Raw genomic sequence first — 12,938 nt, forward strand, 5'->3', positions numbered from 1 at the left:
TATGCTGATATGGCATATCTGTTTCATACAATTTCTCCTAAATCAATTGCAATATTCAGTATTCACCGAGTCAAGCTAGGCTGAAATTAACCAACTTCGTTACTGAGGAATGCTTTCATCTCAACAAACTCCAACAACAAGAATGAAAGTGTAGTTGGTTTGTTAAATTTAAAAAAGGTCGGGAAGCGTTTCGTTTGGGAAGAGGGAATAGTTCTTTTTTCAGAGAATGCTATCGAAAGAGAGGCAGGAACAAGGATTTCAGCATTCACATGGCAATTCTATGAGACTTCGCCAATCACAAACCGTACGGTTTAAGATTTTGCACCAATATGAGTGATGGAAAATGGACATCACCGAATAAGGTTTGTGCTCTTTATCCCAATGCAGCCCAAATATTTCAACGTGCGCTATACCTTCCACCTTTACAAAACCAAGCAGAGTTTGTGCAAGGTAGCAATCAGTCTGCACACCATCACATGCCATCCAGAAAAGCCTAGCCCAAAATAGCTGCTGCTGCCCACATTACACAGAAAGAAGAGCCGAATCTAAACTACAAAGCAAATGGATGCTCCACAGAGAAGCGGTCAAGAATGCTGGAACACCAGGCACAGTACCAAACAAGCTTTACTATAATTGCTGCTAAATTGTACAAATCATCAATGCCAAATGCTTGATGTTAATGGGAGCCTATAAACATTTTAGCAGCTACTGCTCCATGATAAACTAGAAAATGACCATGGAAATGAGAAAAATGGAATTGATCTTTATAATATGAGAAATGCTACAGGTAGAGTTTTCAAAGTAAATAAGACACTAATCATGCTGTGAATGTGTATATCCTTTTCAATATAGTGACTGCCAATTTAAACTCTACACATAGTACACGTACCCGCAACGGGGAAAAAATGAATGAATTTGGATTATGTAATATGCATATCTTTTAGTGTGAAAATTATGCGTAGTAATGATGGTAGCCATCTTCTGATGACCACCGTTGCCGAACATCTTATACAGAGGGCTTGTTGCGTTATTAAGGCCATTTTGTTCCTTAGCCAAAATGAAAACCAGATGACTTGAAGGAACTTGCCATATCAGGCAGCCTCAGAGTTGCAATAATCCCCGCAGCCAGAGCACAGAATGAAGCCAAAATAAAGGCTGGTATATTTCCTCCACCGAATAGAGCATCCCATGGACCAGCTCCCAGAGATACAATCATCTGAAGAAACCATTTATACATTAGAAATCAGATTCAACTAAATTGTGAAAGCACCAAGGGTACCATTTTTCCATTCAATTTACAATACAATAAAAAAATAATTTTATATGCTTAAAAGATAATCAAAACACAAGGCACCTAAAATACTTAGATATTTGGAACTCAAATTGGGTACACTATGAGCTATGGAAAGAAAAACCAATCTTCGGAAGTAGTAAGAAACCTTCAGCAATAATGGCAGTTAAATTAAATACGACAATCAATCAATTTGTATACCTGAGGAATAACAATTGCAAGGTTCAAAACTCCAATTGCCAATCCTGCACGAACATACAAATTGTCACAATTTTCTAAGTTCTGCAACTGCAGAAAGCAGAAGCTATAGAAGATAAATGAAATATGAACCTTGACCACCACCAGAATCAGCAGTCAACTCAGCTGTAACTGAAAATGGAACACTATAGGTGATCTGAGCAGAACACAAATAAATGAGCAAAAATACAACAATTTTTTTAAACAAACACTGAAGCATTTAGGAACCACTGCAAGTCATTTGAAATATACCGCTAGAGGAAACCCAAGAAGAGCAAATACAACCAAAGCGGCAATCTTGATTGCTCCACCTCCTCCAAATACATGTTCAATCCCTAGAGAAAATTCCGTGACAGATACCAAACTAATGATAGCTGTGACACCCATACAGGCAAAAACTGTATAGTTGCTCATGGCCCAAACAAGTCTTGACCCAATCCGTTGACACATTGGTTGAATAAAGAAAGAACTAATACCAAGAACAACCTGCTCCAGAAATTAACAGATATATAACGACAGAAATAAATAAGAAAGAAAACTAATCACCTACAGCCACCAACAATAATATCAATATATCAACTTTAAACAATCGAGAGAGAAATATCTAAGAGAAATTTGCGATTTTTGCTCAATTTTGAGTTCTTACAGAATTTAATAGCAAACCAAATGCACCTTCTCTGACACCTTGATCATACAATTTTATTTCAGAAGCATTCCCTTTCGGATCTCCGTGATATACTTCTCTTCCCATCCAGTCCGTATCAAATAGAAAGGGAACCAGGAAAGCTGCAAATAAGAACCGAATATACATAAAAACAACATAATAAATTAGTGATTTCCTTTTCCTCCTTTCCTTATTACTCTTTTGGGAAAGGGAAAGGATTGTGAAATTGTAGTCAACCATCAGACTGGACGTGTTAACAATCCTTGAGTCTCCACTATCAATCAATAGATAATTGGCTCAATGCTAATTTCAGGGTATCAAAAACAAAGAGAGAATGTTGAAACTTACCCAACTAAGAGCCATGACAATAAGCACCGAGTGCATTGCAGGTGGTAAATGCCTTAAGCTGGTCAATAAGTTGACCAGTACGGCTCCAGGCCCATCACTAAAAACTTCATTTTGAGCATTGTTATCGTTTGAGTTGGCAAGCTTGGAATTTGACACCCATTCATAGCCATTTTCAGCAATGTTCCTATTATCATTGGGAACAATGGATGCATCAGCTTTTGATTTTGAGTGTTGAAAGCCCTTTTGAGTGGAACCATCCAACAGAGGAGCAGAATCTGATAAACGAGTTGGCTGATCTGCTGGCAGTGGAAGCGGAACCTCCTTAGCAAAAAATACAGTCACAACAGTACAAAACAAGAGAAAGACCTGCAGAAATGCCAAACAACCTTTTACGCATATACAGAATGACATCAAGTGTTAGAAAATATTTGACCACAAAAGCACGAGACAGCAACTAAAAAGGCGCTCAAAGTTCAGTGAGGCTATACTACAAAGCAAGGTAGTCAATACCACATTAGTGGACACACTATTTTTCCACAGGAATTGGTTCATACTGATATGAGTCTGGTTCGATGTACTGCTTTCGTTTTATCAATATTCTCGAAAATATTTAATTTATGCATATAAAAATATATTTACAAATATGGAATGAATGGTAACTAAATTTCAAATATAAAATATTCATCAATTATATAAAATGCTCATCAATAAACTTCACAAATAAAAACCCATCATTCAAAAATAAACAAGGAAAAAAAATTATCACATGTATTAAACAAGATTATCCAATACATTAAACATGATTATCTCATATATTTAATTTTACATTTTTTTAGACTTCATTCATGCACCAGCCGATACACATTATTCCATGGTATGCCCAGAATTGGGTGGAAAGAGCTGGTGTAACCGGTACGGGCCAGAATTTTCACCAGTGCAAAAAAAGAGAATTGGCTGTTCCGATTTACTGTTGAAATGGTGCGCACCAACCAGTATAGCCGGAACAGTGCAAAATTGGCTACCTTGCCACAAACTCTACATTGTTATTGAATATAGAGCCGAACAACCAAAAAAAAAACAAATTTTTAATCAGCAAGATATAATAAATGCTACTAATGGTCTACAACATATGCAAAGCAAATGGCATTTCAGATGAACTCCATGCAGAAAATGCCATGCTAGTATTTAAAACCCTTTATCTAAAGAATCAATAAGCATGTGAAAGTGGTGTAACATTATTAAAGCCATAAATTAACACATCAAATGTACTTTAGTTAACATTTAAGTGAAGAATTTCAGTTTTAACATCCCAGAAAGCCTTAATAGTGTGAAATTTCAATGGATAATGCTACTTACTACAGCAACAAGAAATGCTGCTTTCAAATTGGCACAGGCTTCACAGCAAGCTCTGCTTTCCAAGAATGGAAACAATCTGAATTGAGACAATTTGCAAGAATTAGATCAACATATAAATTCACTTAATAAAGTTGCGTCAATAATTGCTTGTTTCATCACAACAAAAACACATGAAAAGATTGTCACCTATGCCAACTCCCACTAGCACCAGCTGAAAATCCCAAGATGTTTCCAACAGCCATCCACGAGCAAAATATAGCATTTGAAGAATTGTGTTGATCAGGACCTAAAACATAGGCATCCAGAATCTTGTCATGCACAGTATTCAAATGTGTGTGGTATTATACGGCCTAGTAAATCGGAGGTATCAAACCTAAAACATCACAACGATATTATGTATAGACCATAACCGTTTTCTTTTTTTTCCTTTTTCTATCTTAAGAAGGGAGCTCACCTGATAGATCAGCCAAGAGGGCACGAGCTGGTCCCTGGAAAAAATATAAGACTTCAACTATTAGCTCATGTGCATAAAATGAAGAATTAATTATCATTTAAGGCTTGCCTGCACTGTATTGTTAGCAAGATCCAACATCCAAAAGCCGATAACAAAGACAAAAGCCGCTCTTGTTCGTGTACCTTTAAATGTACTACATTGCATACATTATTTTGTCAATCTCTTTATTTTCTTGCAGCAGAAAAAAGAGGTGGGGGAGAGTGAGAGTTGGCTATAAGAGAAGAGAATGAATCAAAAGCAAAAGTGGAAACCTGCAGTGCTCCTTCGTATCACCTAATAAGTATCCAATGTCTGCAGAAAACCCGATTATTATCACCTAGATTGCAAACCTTAGTTTAGAATATATATATATATAAACGTAAACATAGCATAAAAGGAAAACAATCATCTTCGGTGCTTACAGCAAGAGAGATCATGAGCGCTCCAGCAAGGATAAAAGGCCGCCTTCTACCATATTTGGAAGTGCATTTATCACTCCAAATACCAACACAAGGTTGAACCTAAGATCAAAATGCAAACAATTCTATAAATCATAAATGTAGATAGGTATTATTTATTCTGATTTTGTTTAACTCTAGTCATTTGCATTTATCATGTGCCAACACATTTAAAAAAAATAGGCATTAAACACAAAGGTAACCTGCTTCCTAATTTGCACAGACATACCTTGGGGGAGGGGGAGAGAGAGAGAGAGAGAGAATGGAAAATTGAATAAGCAAAGAAATTCTCTATTATGCAATCAAACAAATAAATGTTCTAGGGTACCCCCATCTCTACCTTCTACATGAAAGGTAGCCCCAACTATTTAGGAGTTAGTTCAAAATGCAGCACAAGCTATTACAGCAGATCTATCAAATAACCACATTAAAATATCATGTTACACCCATTAGGACTCAAAAATAAAGAGAAGGCAATAATATAGAAAAATACAGCAATATGGTTTCCCATCACCTACCACAAGACCAGTTATCGGACCACAAAGCCAAATAAATGAAGAAAAAGCATGCTCTATTCCAAGTGTCTGCATGAATCAACAAAATATACAGTAATCAGAGAAGCTCAGAGCGTTGAAAAGAAATACAGCCAAGGCTAAAAATAATAATAAATAAAGAGAGAGTATTATTCTTCAAAAAATGACTATAACATTCTTTTAAATAAATAAAGAGAGAGTATTACATAAGCAAGAAGTTGACAAAATATTTTGAGAATTATTTTAAATGAAAATTATTCTTCAAAAAATGACTAACATTCTTTTCTCTAACTAGTACGTTTTAATTTATATTGTTAAAGATGATAAGTATTTCTACAAATTATAAGAAAAATTTCTAGAAAATGATAATAAAAGAAAATCTGCCTCCCAACGCCATGATCTCTCTTTCGTAACCTATAACCACACCAATAATTCTTTCTGCAGTACATGAAAACTAAGTAAATTAATGACTAAACAATAATGAAAAAAGAATTGTAGCATCTACTATCTAACCAATTCAATAATACCAACAAGAAGTGCACTCGCTGATTTTATTTTTCTATTTCGTACAGATAAACCCCCAATAACACAAAAATTGTCATTAAATGTAAACACATTGCACCAAATTCAAACTTCAAAACATTCATGGTCACTAGCTTACTATTTTTCATTAAAATACTTAAACTAACATAAATTACAAGACTAAAGAAAAAAAAAAAGAGTATTGGAAAGACCTGAATGTAAGGAGTCAATAGCGATAGTTGTAAAGCCCAACCAAACTGAACCCCGGCGGCGACCGTACAACTAAGAACCAGAGTTATAAAGCTAAAATCCTTAGATCCGGCATGGATCGGCGACGATAAGTTAGCGTTTCCATTGGGAACCCTCGAGGAAGGCGACGAAGAAGAAGCTGAAGGAGAGTTCGGAGAGGAATTTAGATCGATCCGGAAATGAGGATCGTCGGTCATTTCAACCTCCAATTCCTTGTTTAAATTCCTGTAGGGGAACCTGATGGGCACTGAGTCACTCATTCCCGCCATAACCTCTTTGGCTCAGTCTCTGATTATCCTTCACGTGTTAACTCAAGGTAAACCTTCGCATTAAAAAAATGAATACAAAATCAATCAAAATTAAAAGTTGAGGAATGAATGTGTTTCAAGATGATATTTAGGTTTAGGTGCAGGGTCCATGTTGATTTGTGTGATGTGTCGGTTGTGAAAACAAAGTTTGCCATCAAAGGAAAAAGCGAAAGGGACGTTGATTAAGTGGGAGAAAAAGGATGTGATCAGGACCGTTGGTTTTAAGGGACTTTGTCATTTATTGAAGGGATGCTTTTCTTCTTCAGCAAGGGAAAAAGCACACCGACGACGAGTGAATGCCGGATGGACGCTGGAGTCAAGTTTACGTAGTAGGTTACTATAAATTAAATATAATAGAATGAATGCTAGACTACTCATGCTAACTAAATTATTAGTAAATTTTCATTTTGATAAAAAAATTATAAAATTTGTCAATAAATTATTTTATTAAAATCGTTGTATAGTGCATCACTTACATTAATCAAAAGTTTTTTTTTCCATTTTTTCTATAATTCAATTCTTTTCATTAAATAATTTTAAATATTACAAATTTACAAATCAAAATTAAAATAGTTTTTTTTCTATTTTTGACATTAGCCGTTAGATCGACTTGAATTTAAGGTATTTCTTTTACTTATTGATGGGTATTAATTTATAATTCAATAATAATTTTGTAACTTTTTAAAGTTAAATAACCAAAATATAAACTTACGAATAGTTTAGTGACCTTGAGTATAGGATAAAAACACTTACAAAAATATTTATTTGATTGTGGTTTCAAAATAGTCGTTACTTTCCTTATATATGAAAAAAACCCTATATACTTTTTAAATTGATAAAAGTATTACAAAAGCACTAGTATTAACAGTCAGATTATATTTTGCCCTATTTATTTAAAAATAGATAAATTAATCCCTGTATATTAGATTAAAGAGTAAAATGGTCCTTTTTTGTTAAAAATTTCATCAATGTTTATTGTTAAAAATTGACGTGATTGATGAAATAACCAAACAATTACACATAGCATGCTACGTACACCTCATGCCGGCGTACAGGAGCCAAGTTTTAACAATAGAATTGGATGAAATTTTTAATAGAATGACTAGTTTGCTCTTTAATCTAACATACAAAAACTAATTTGCCTACTATTTTTAGTGGAGGGAGCAAAATGCAATTGACTCCTAGTACAAAGGCCACTATGATACTTTTACCCTTTAAATTCTAGGATAAAGCACAATAATAGTCACTCAAATATACACTTTGTTCACTTTTGGTCACTTAACTTTTAAAATTAAATATTTTAGTCACTCTTCCATTAATTATCGTTAGCCAATCAACACAAAGATGATGTGGAATTTTTTTATTATTCTAATAATAAATTTAACTTTTAATATTTACAAATTTTATCAATTTGATTCTAAATTTAAAAAAGTTAAATTCTATTAAGAAACAATAAGAGGGGCGATTTTAAGGGGAAGGGGGGAAGACAGGGGACTTGACCCCTCCCCAAACATTGAAAATCATGCGATGTAATCCATTTATAAATAATGAAAATTTAAGTTAATATATAGTAAAATTATATTTCAATTCTTTAAAACTAAAAAAAATCATTTAATCCCTTCAAAAATAATAAAATAAAAATTTAATAAATAATAAAATTATATTTTAACCTTTTAAAAATTTATAATTTAATTTCAATGCTATTAAAAAAAATTCTGAATTTACCCCCTTATCTTACTCTTGGCAATACACGTCATATTTTGTATGGACATGCAGGCTGCAGAGTCCAAATTATTTTCAGCAAAATAATGGCACCTCCTCCGCTGATATCAGAGTAAGCAATGCTTCGCAAGCCAAATTTTAGTTAATTATTTAGATACTTCAGAGCAACATGAAAACTCAAGCAGGCTTCTACGTTCACAAAGATTCTGAATCTCGTACAAGTCCTTAAAACATCTAGATATGACATTTGTTCCCTACACATTTTCTTTCCAATAGTTATAAATTGCCTGAAAGCCTCCAATTTGATGGATTGAGATTGCAAGGCCTAGCAATTAACGCAAGCCAAGAAATTTATATAAGCATGATCTTAATAAAATGAACGGTGAGTTGCATCATGCATGGCGGTTGACGAGAGGGTCGGGAGGTATGTATTGCTAAGAGTGACGGAGGCTCTAGTTGTTGTTTTTTTTTATAGAATTTATTGAATTATTTAAATCTAGGATAAAATTGATAAAATGTGAAAATATTAAAAGATTAAAATTGTTATTAGGCCAATGAAAAAGTCCACATCATCTTTTCATCCTTCAACTAACAACTATATACTGGAGAGTGACTAAAATATTTGATTTTAAAATATTAAGTAACTAAATCAAAAAATTTAATAATTGAGTGATTAAAATAGAACAAAGTGCATAGTTGGGAGACTATTATTGTATTTTACCCTAAATTTTATATACTAACTTTTAACCTTTTAAGGTTAAAATATGTCAAAAGTCCCTATATTTTTCATAAATTAGAAATTTAGCCCCTATAATTTTATTGTTAAGAATTTAGTCCTTTTAGTTTTTAGATTTCAAACTTCATGTTCAACTGCTAACATTGTTAAACTTATTTTATTAAATTCAAATTCACTTCAACATTACTTTTATATTACATGACTACTAAGTGAGTATTTTTTTTATTTAAGAATGTGACATCAACAAAAAAATTAACATTATTAACAATTGGATCCAAATTTTAAAATTTGAAATGTATAGGGATTAAATTCCTAGAAACAAAAAAAAAGCAATGACTAAATTCTAAATTTTTGAAATGTATAAGGACTTATATTATTTTTTAACCTCTTAAATAAAACTATATGAGTTAATTACCTCAGATATCCTAGACTATGACCATCATTCTAAGTTCCAAACTTCAAAAGAACCTAATTACATCCTCAAACTATCAAATTTATATCAAGTGGGTCCTTTTGTTATTAAAATTAGTAAATGACACACCAAGTATTATGTAGCTAAATTTAATGAATTTAAAAAATAAGACATTATTGCATAACTTTTAAAAGTAAAACTAAAAATAAAGTAAAACTGAACAAAGAGAGTGCGTACAATAAAACATCTATAAAAGTTTTGAAAATCTCAAAACCATAATTTTTACAACACCCAGTTTAACAATATTCTTATTTTCCTTAAAATTTTCATTTTAGATTAGGTCGTATAAGATTTAGTGTATCATTCAATAGTTAAATTAACAAATTTAATAACTAAACGACCTAATTGATATAATATCGATAATTTGATGATGTAATTAAAATAAATTGAAGTTTGAGATCAATTTAGAATGAGAGTAATAATTTGAGGATGTATTTATACCTTTTTTTTTTATATGCATGTATTTTCTATTCATTTTATTCATTTTTCCATTTTTAATTACAATAATAATAAAAATTAATTACACGTAAAAATGTTATAAAATTAAATATGTTTGAGATGTTTAGAAAATGTATATTTAACTTTAGTATTTTGAATTTAAATTTAATTATGTTATATATATTAATTTTGAAATGAATTTATTAAATTATTTTTAATGTAAAATTGATTAAAATATAAGGGAAAAATAAAAATTTATTTCAAAGTCAGTATATATAATCAATTTAAAATTAGATTTGCATAAAATTATTTCAAAGTCAATAATAAGTATAAGAGAAGAAAATACCAATGCTTAAAAACCTAGGCTTGAGTTTTAGAGTCCCTTTGTATAGACGTTTATCTTCAATGCAGTGTAATTAGCTTCTTCTTCTTTTTCACGCTACAGTATATAATATCATAGCCACCACTGTTTTAATCTTAACTAGAGGTAAATACACTACCCATCCAAACTAAGCTTTAATCTGTGTAAATCGTGTATAAGTTCTTGGTCCATATCTAATTTGGTTTATGCCCCACCAAATGTGAGCTTCATATAAATTCTTTCTTATTTGGGTTTGAATTTAATCTGGTTATGGGTTTTTTACCATAATAATATAAAATAAAAAATAAAAATGAAAATAGGTTGGGACAAAGATAAATTACGAAAATCGTATAAATGAAGTGGTGGAGGGTGGTGCATAGGCGGCACGACCCTCAATTTCTGACCAATACAGTTTAAAATAATAATAATAATAAAGAATGGTTGAGGGCTTGTCAGAGGCGGCACCGGTGGAAGGCATGCCAGAGGCGGCACCAGTGGAGGGCATGCTAGAGGCGGCACTAGTGGAGGGGTTGTCAGAGGCAACACCAGTTGTGCCTATCTGATAAGCGTCACCCTCCAATATATTTCTACACCCAACTCCCCCCATCCGACTCGTATCAGATTGAAAAAAAAAATTACAGAACAAGAGAGGGAGAAGAGAAGAGAAGAAAGAAAGAAATGAGAAGAAAGAAAAGAAAAGGTAATTTTTTTATTGTTATTTTCAAATATAATAGATTATGATAAGAAAAAAATTTTGTTAGTATTATATAGTTTGTTTAGTGTTATTTTTATATTTTTTTTAAAAGTTATTTTGTTTATTGTGATTTGTTAGTAAGTTTTGTGTTTAAATTATTGAGAATGTTATCTTGTAAAAAATTTTAATATATTTGATATTGTTAGAAATGACAATAAATTTGATATTGTTAGAAATGGACTATTATCATTTATTAAATTTTTTAAGTAAGTATTTTTATGCTGTTTGAAATTATTTTGAGATTTTTTTGTTAATTTTTTAACAGATTGAGTATTGAAGATGGATAATCAGTTTTTTGTATGCGTTTATTTCGATGGAATCATCTTGACAACAACCGTTGGATGTATATTTAAATGTCGGCAACAAATAGCAATGAGATTTAATAGAAATGTCTCGTTGGATGATATGAAGGGAAGGGAAGGATTAACACAAAAAATTGTTAGACGTTGTAGGAGAAGCATCTTGAAACTTTTCTACAAGTGTCCAGTTTCGACAGATCCTATCAAATTCACCGAAATGGAACTTGTAACGAAGAAGACGTGGAGACAATGATCTCTCTTTACAGTGGGAATCGGAGTGACAAAAATGCACCGATTCACTTATTTGCTGAGTTAGTTGGTATGGAGCAAAATAAATATCTCATTGCATATGGTGAAGAACATAGAGCTCAAAAACCGTGCATGGTGGCTCTAATATCGTACGTTGATAGTGAATCGACTATATGCAGGATCGATATTGATCTTAATATTACACCCAATATTGATGTGGTTGGTGATAGTGGATACGATAGTAGTGATCCTTGTGGTCAAGAAGTCGACAGTGATAGTGATCTCGTTGTGGACGAGGTCCCTAATGATATTGACGACAAAGGCGTGAATGACGATGGAAACATTAACGCGTCTTCAGTTGGGAAACAGATGCAAAGTATTGTGATACACAATAATTCTGCACACATGTCACTTATAAACCCCGACGTAGCGCACGTAGTCAAGTTCTCAGAGTACCCTGAAATAGTATCTACTCACCAGCTAGCCGTAAATTTCGATCCTGAGGAGTTGTTCGTAGGCCAGAGATTCAAAAGTAAAGAAGAGTGCGTATTTGCTATTAAGCGATATAGTATGAATATATCAGTGGACTACAAAGTCGTAGTGTCTAAACCGACATCATATATTGGAAAGTGTTGGAAGTCGGCGGAAGGCTGCTGTCGAAACCATTTTTTGAAAACGGGAATCGACTTTTGAAAACGAAAGTTGGGAGTCGCCACCAATCCTTTTTGAGGTGTAATTGGGCCACTTTATAAAACATTTTGGTCCACGAATTTTAAGAAAATGGGTTCGGGAGTCGGTATGTATGAAGAAAGATTAGCTCCCTCGACAAGGCCAAAATTGGTACTTAATCGATTAATTAGTGTCTTAAATATTGAAGAATTAAAGATTTGGACAGAGTTCAAAATGCGATCCTCCTTTTATTGGCTTTTAAAACATTTAGGTAAGTCAAATGTGTATTAAAGACCATCTCACCTTGAGGTAAAATATTACATCCAGTACGTTTGGACACAACATTTTTGACCCTCAAATGTGATCTTGCCTTTAAAACGTGCGTTTTAGCTTTAAGAGGATATTCGAATATTCAAAACAAACAAAGAAAGCGAAACTCAGTACATTAGGGCACGATCCTCTGAATTCTTTAAATACCGAACATTGCCTTTATTTTGAAAAATTTTGAGAGTGAACCGGTAAAGGGATATTCTGATATTCAAGACAAACAAAGAAAGCGAAACCCAGTACGTTAGGGCACAATCCTTTGAATTCTTTAAATACCAAACATTGCCATTATTTTAAAAACAATTGAGAATAAATCTGTGAATAAATGAATTTGGGCAATTAAAATTTAAAAAACGAAAATAATGGCATGTCACGTGCAAATAACATTACCATAATAAACTAAACGATGCATATTAACAATAAAACATAGTGGCAAAAAAAAAAGGTTTAAT

General features: G+C 32.6%; 1 pseudogene; it reads right to left on the reverse strand.

Moving 5' to 3' along the window:
• Positions 1 to 743: 743 nt before the first annotated feature.
• On the reverse strand, positions 744 to 6,746 carry LOC107957332 (sucrose transport protein SUC3-like; annotated as a pseudogene).
• Positions 6,747 to 12,938: the final 6,192 nt, after the last annotated feature.

Source organism: Gossypium hirsutum, chromosome A03 (assembly GCF_007990345.1).
Source record: "Gossypium hirsutum isolate 1008001.06 chromosome A03, Gossypium_hirsutum_v2.1, whole genome shotgun sequence".
Taxonomy (NCBI): domain Eukaryota; kingdom Viridiplantae; phylum Streptophyta; class Magnoliopsida; order Malvales; family Malvaceae; genus Gossypium; species Gossypium hirsutum.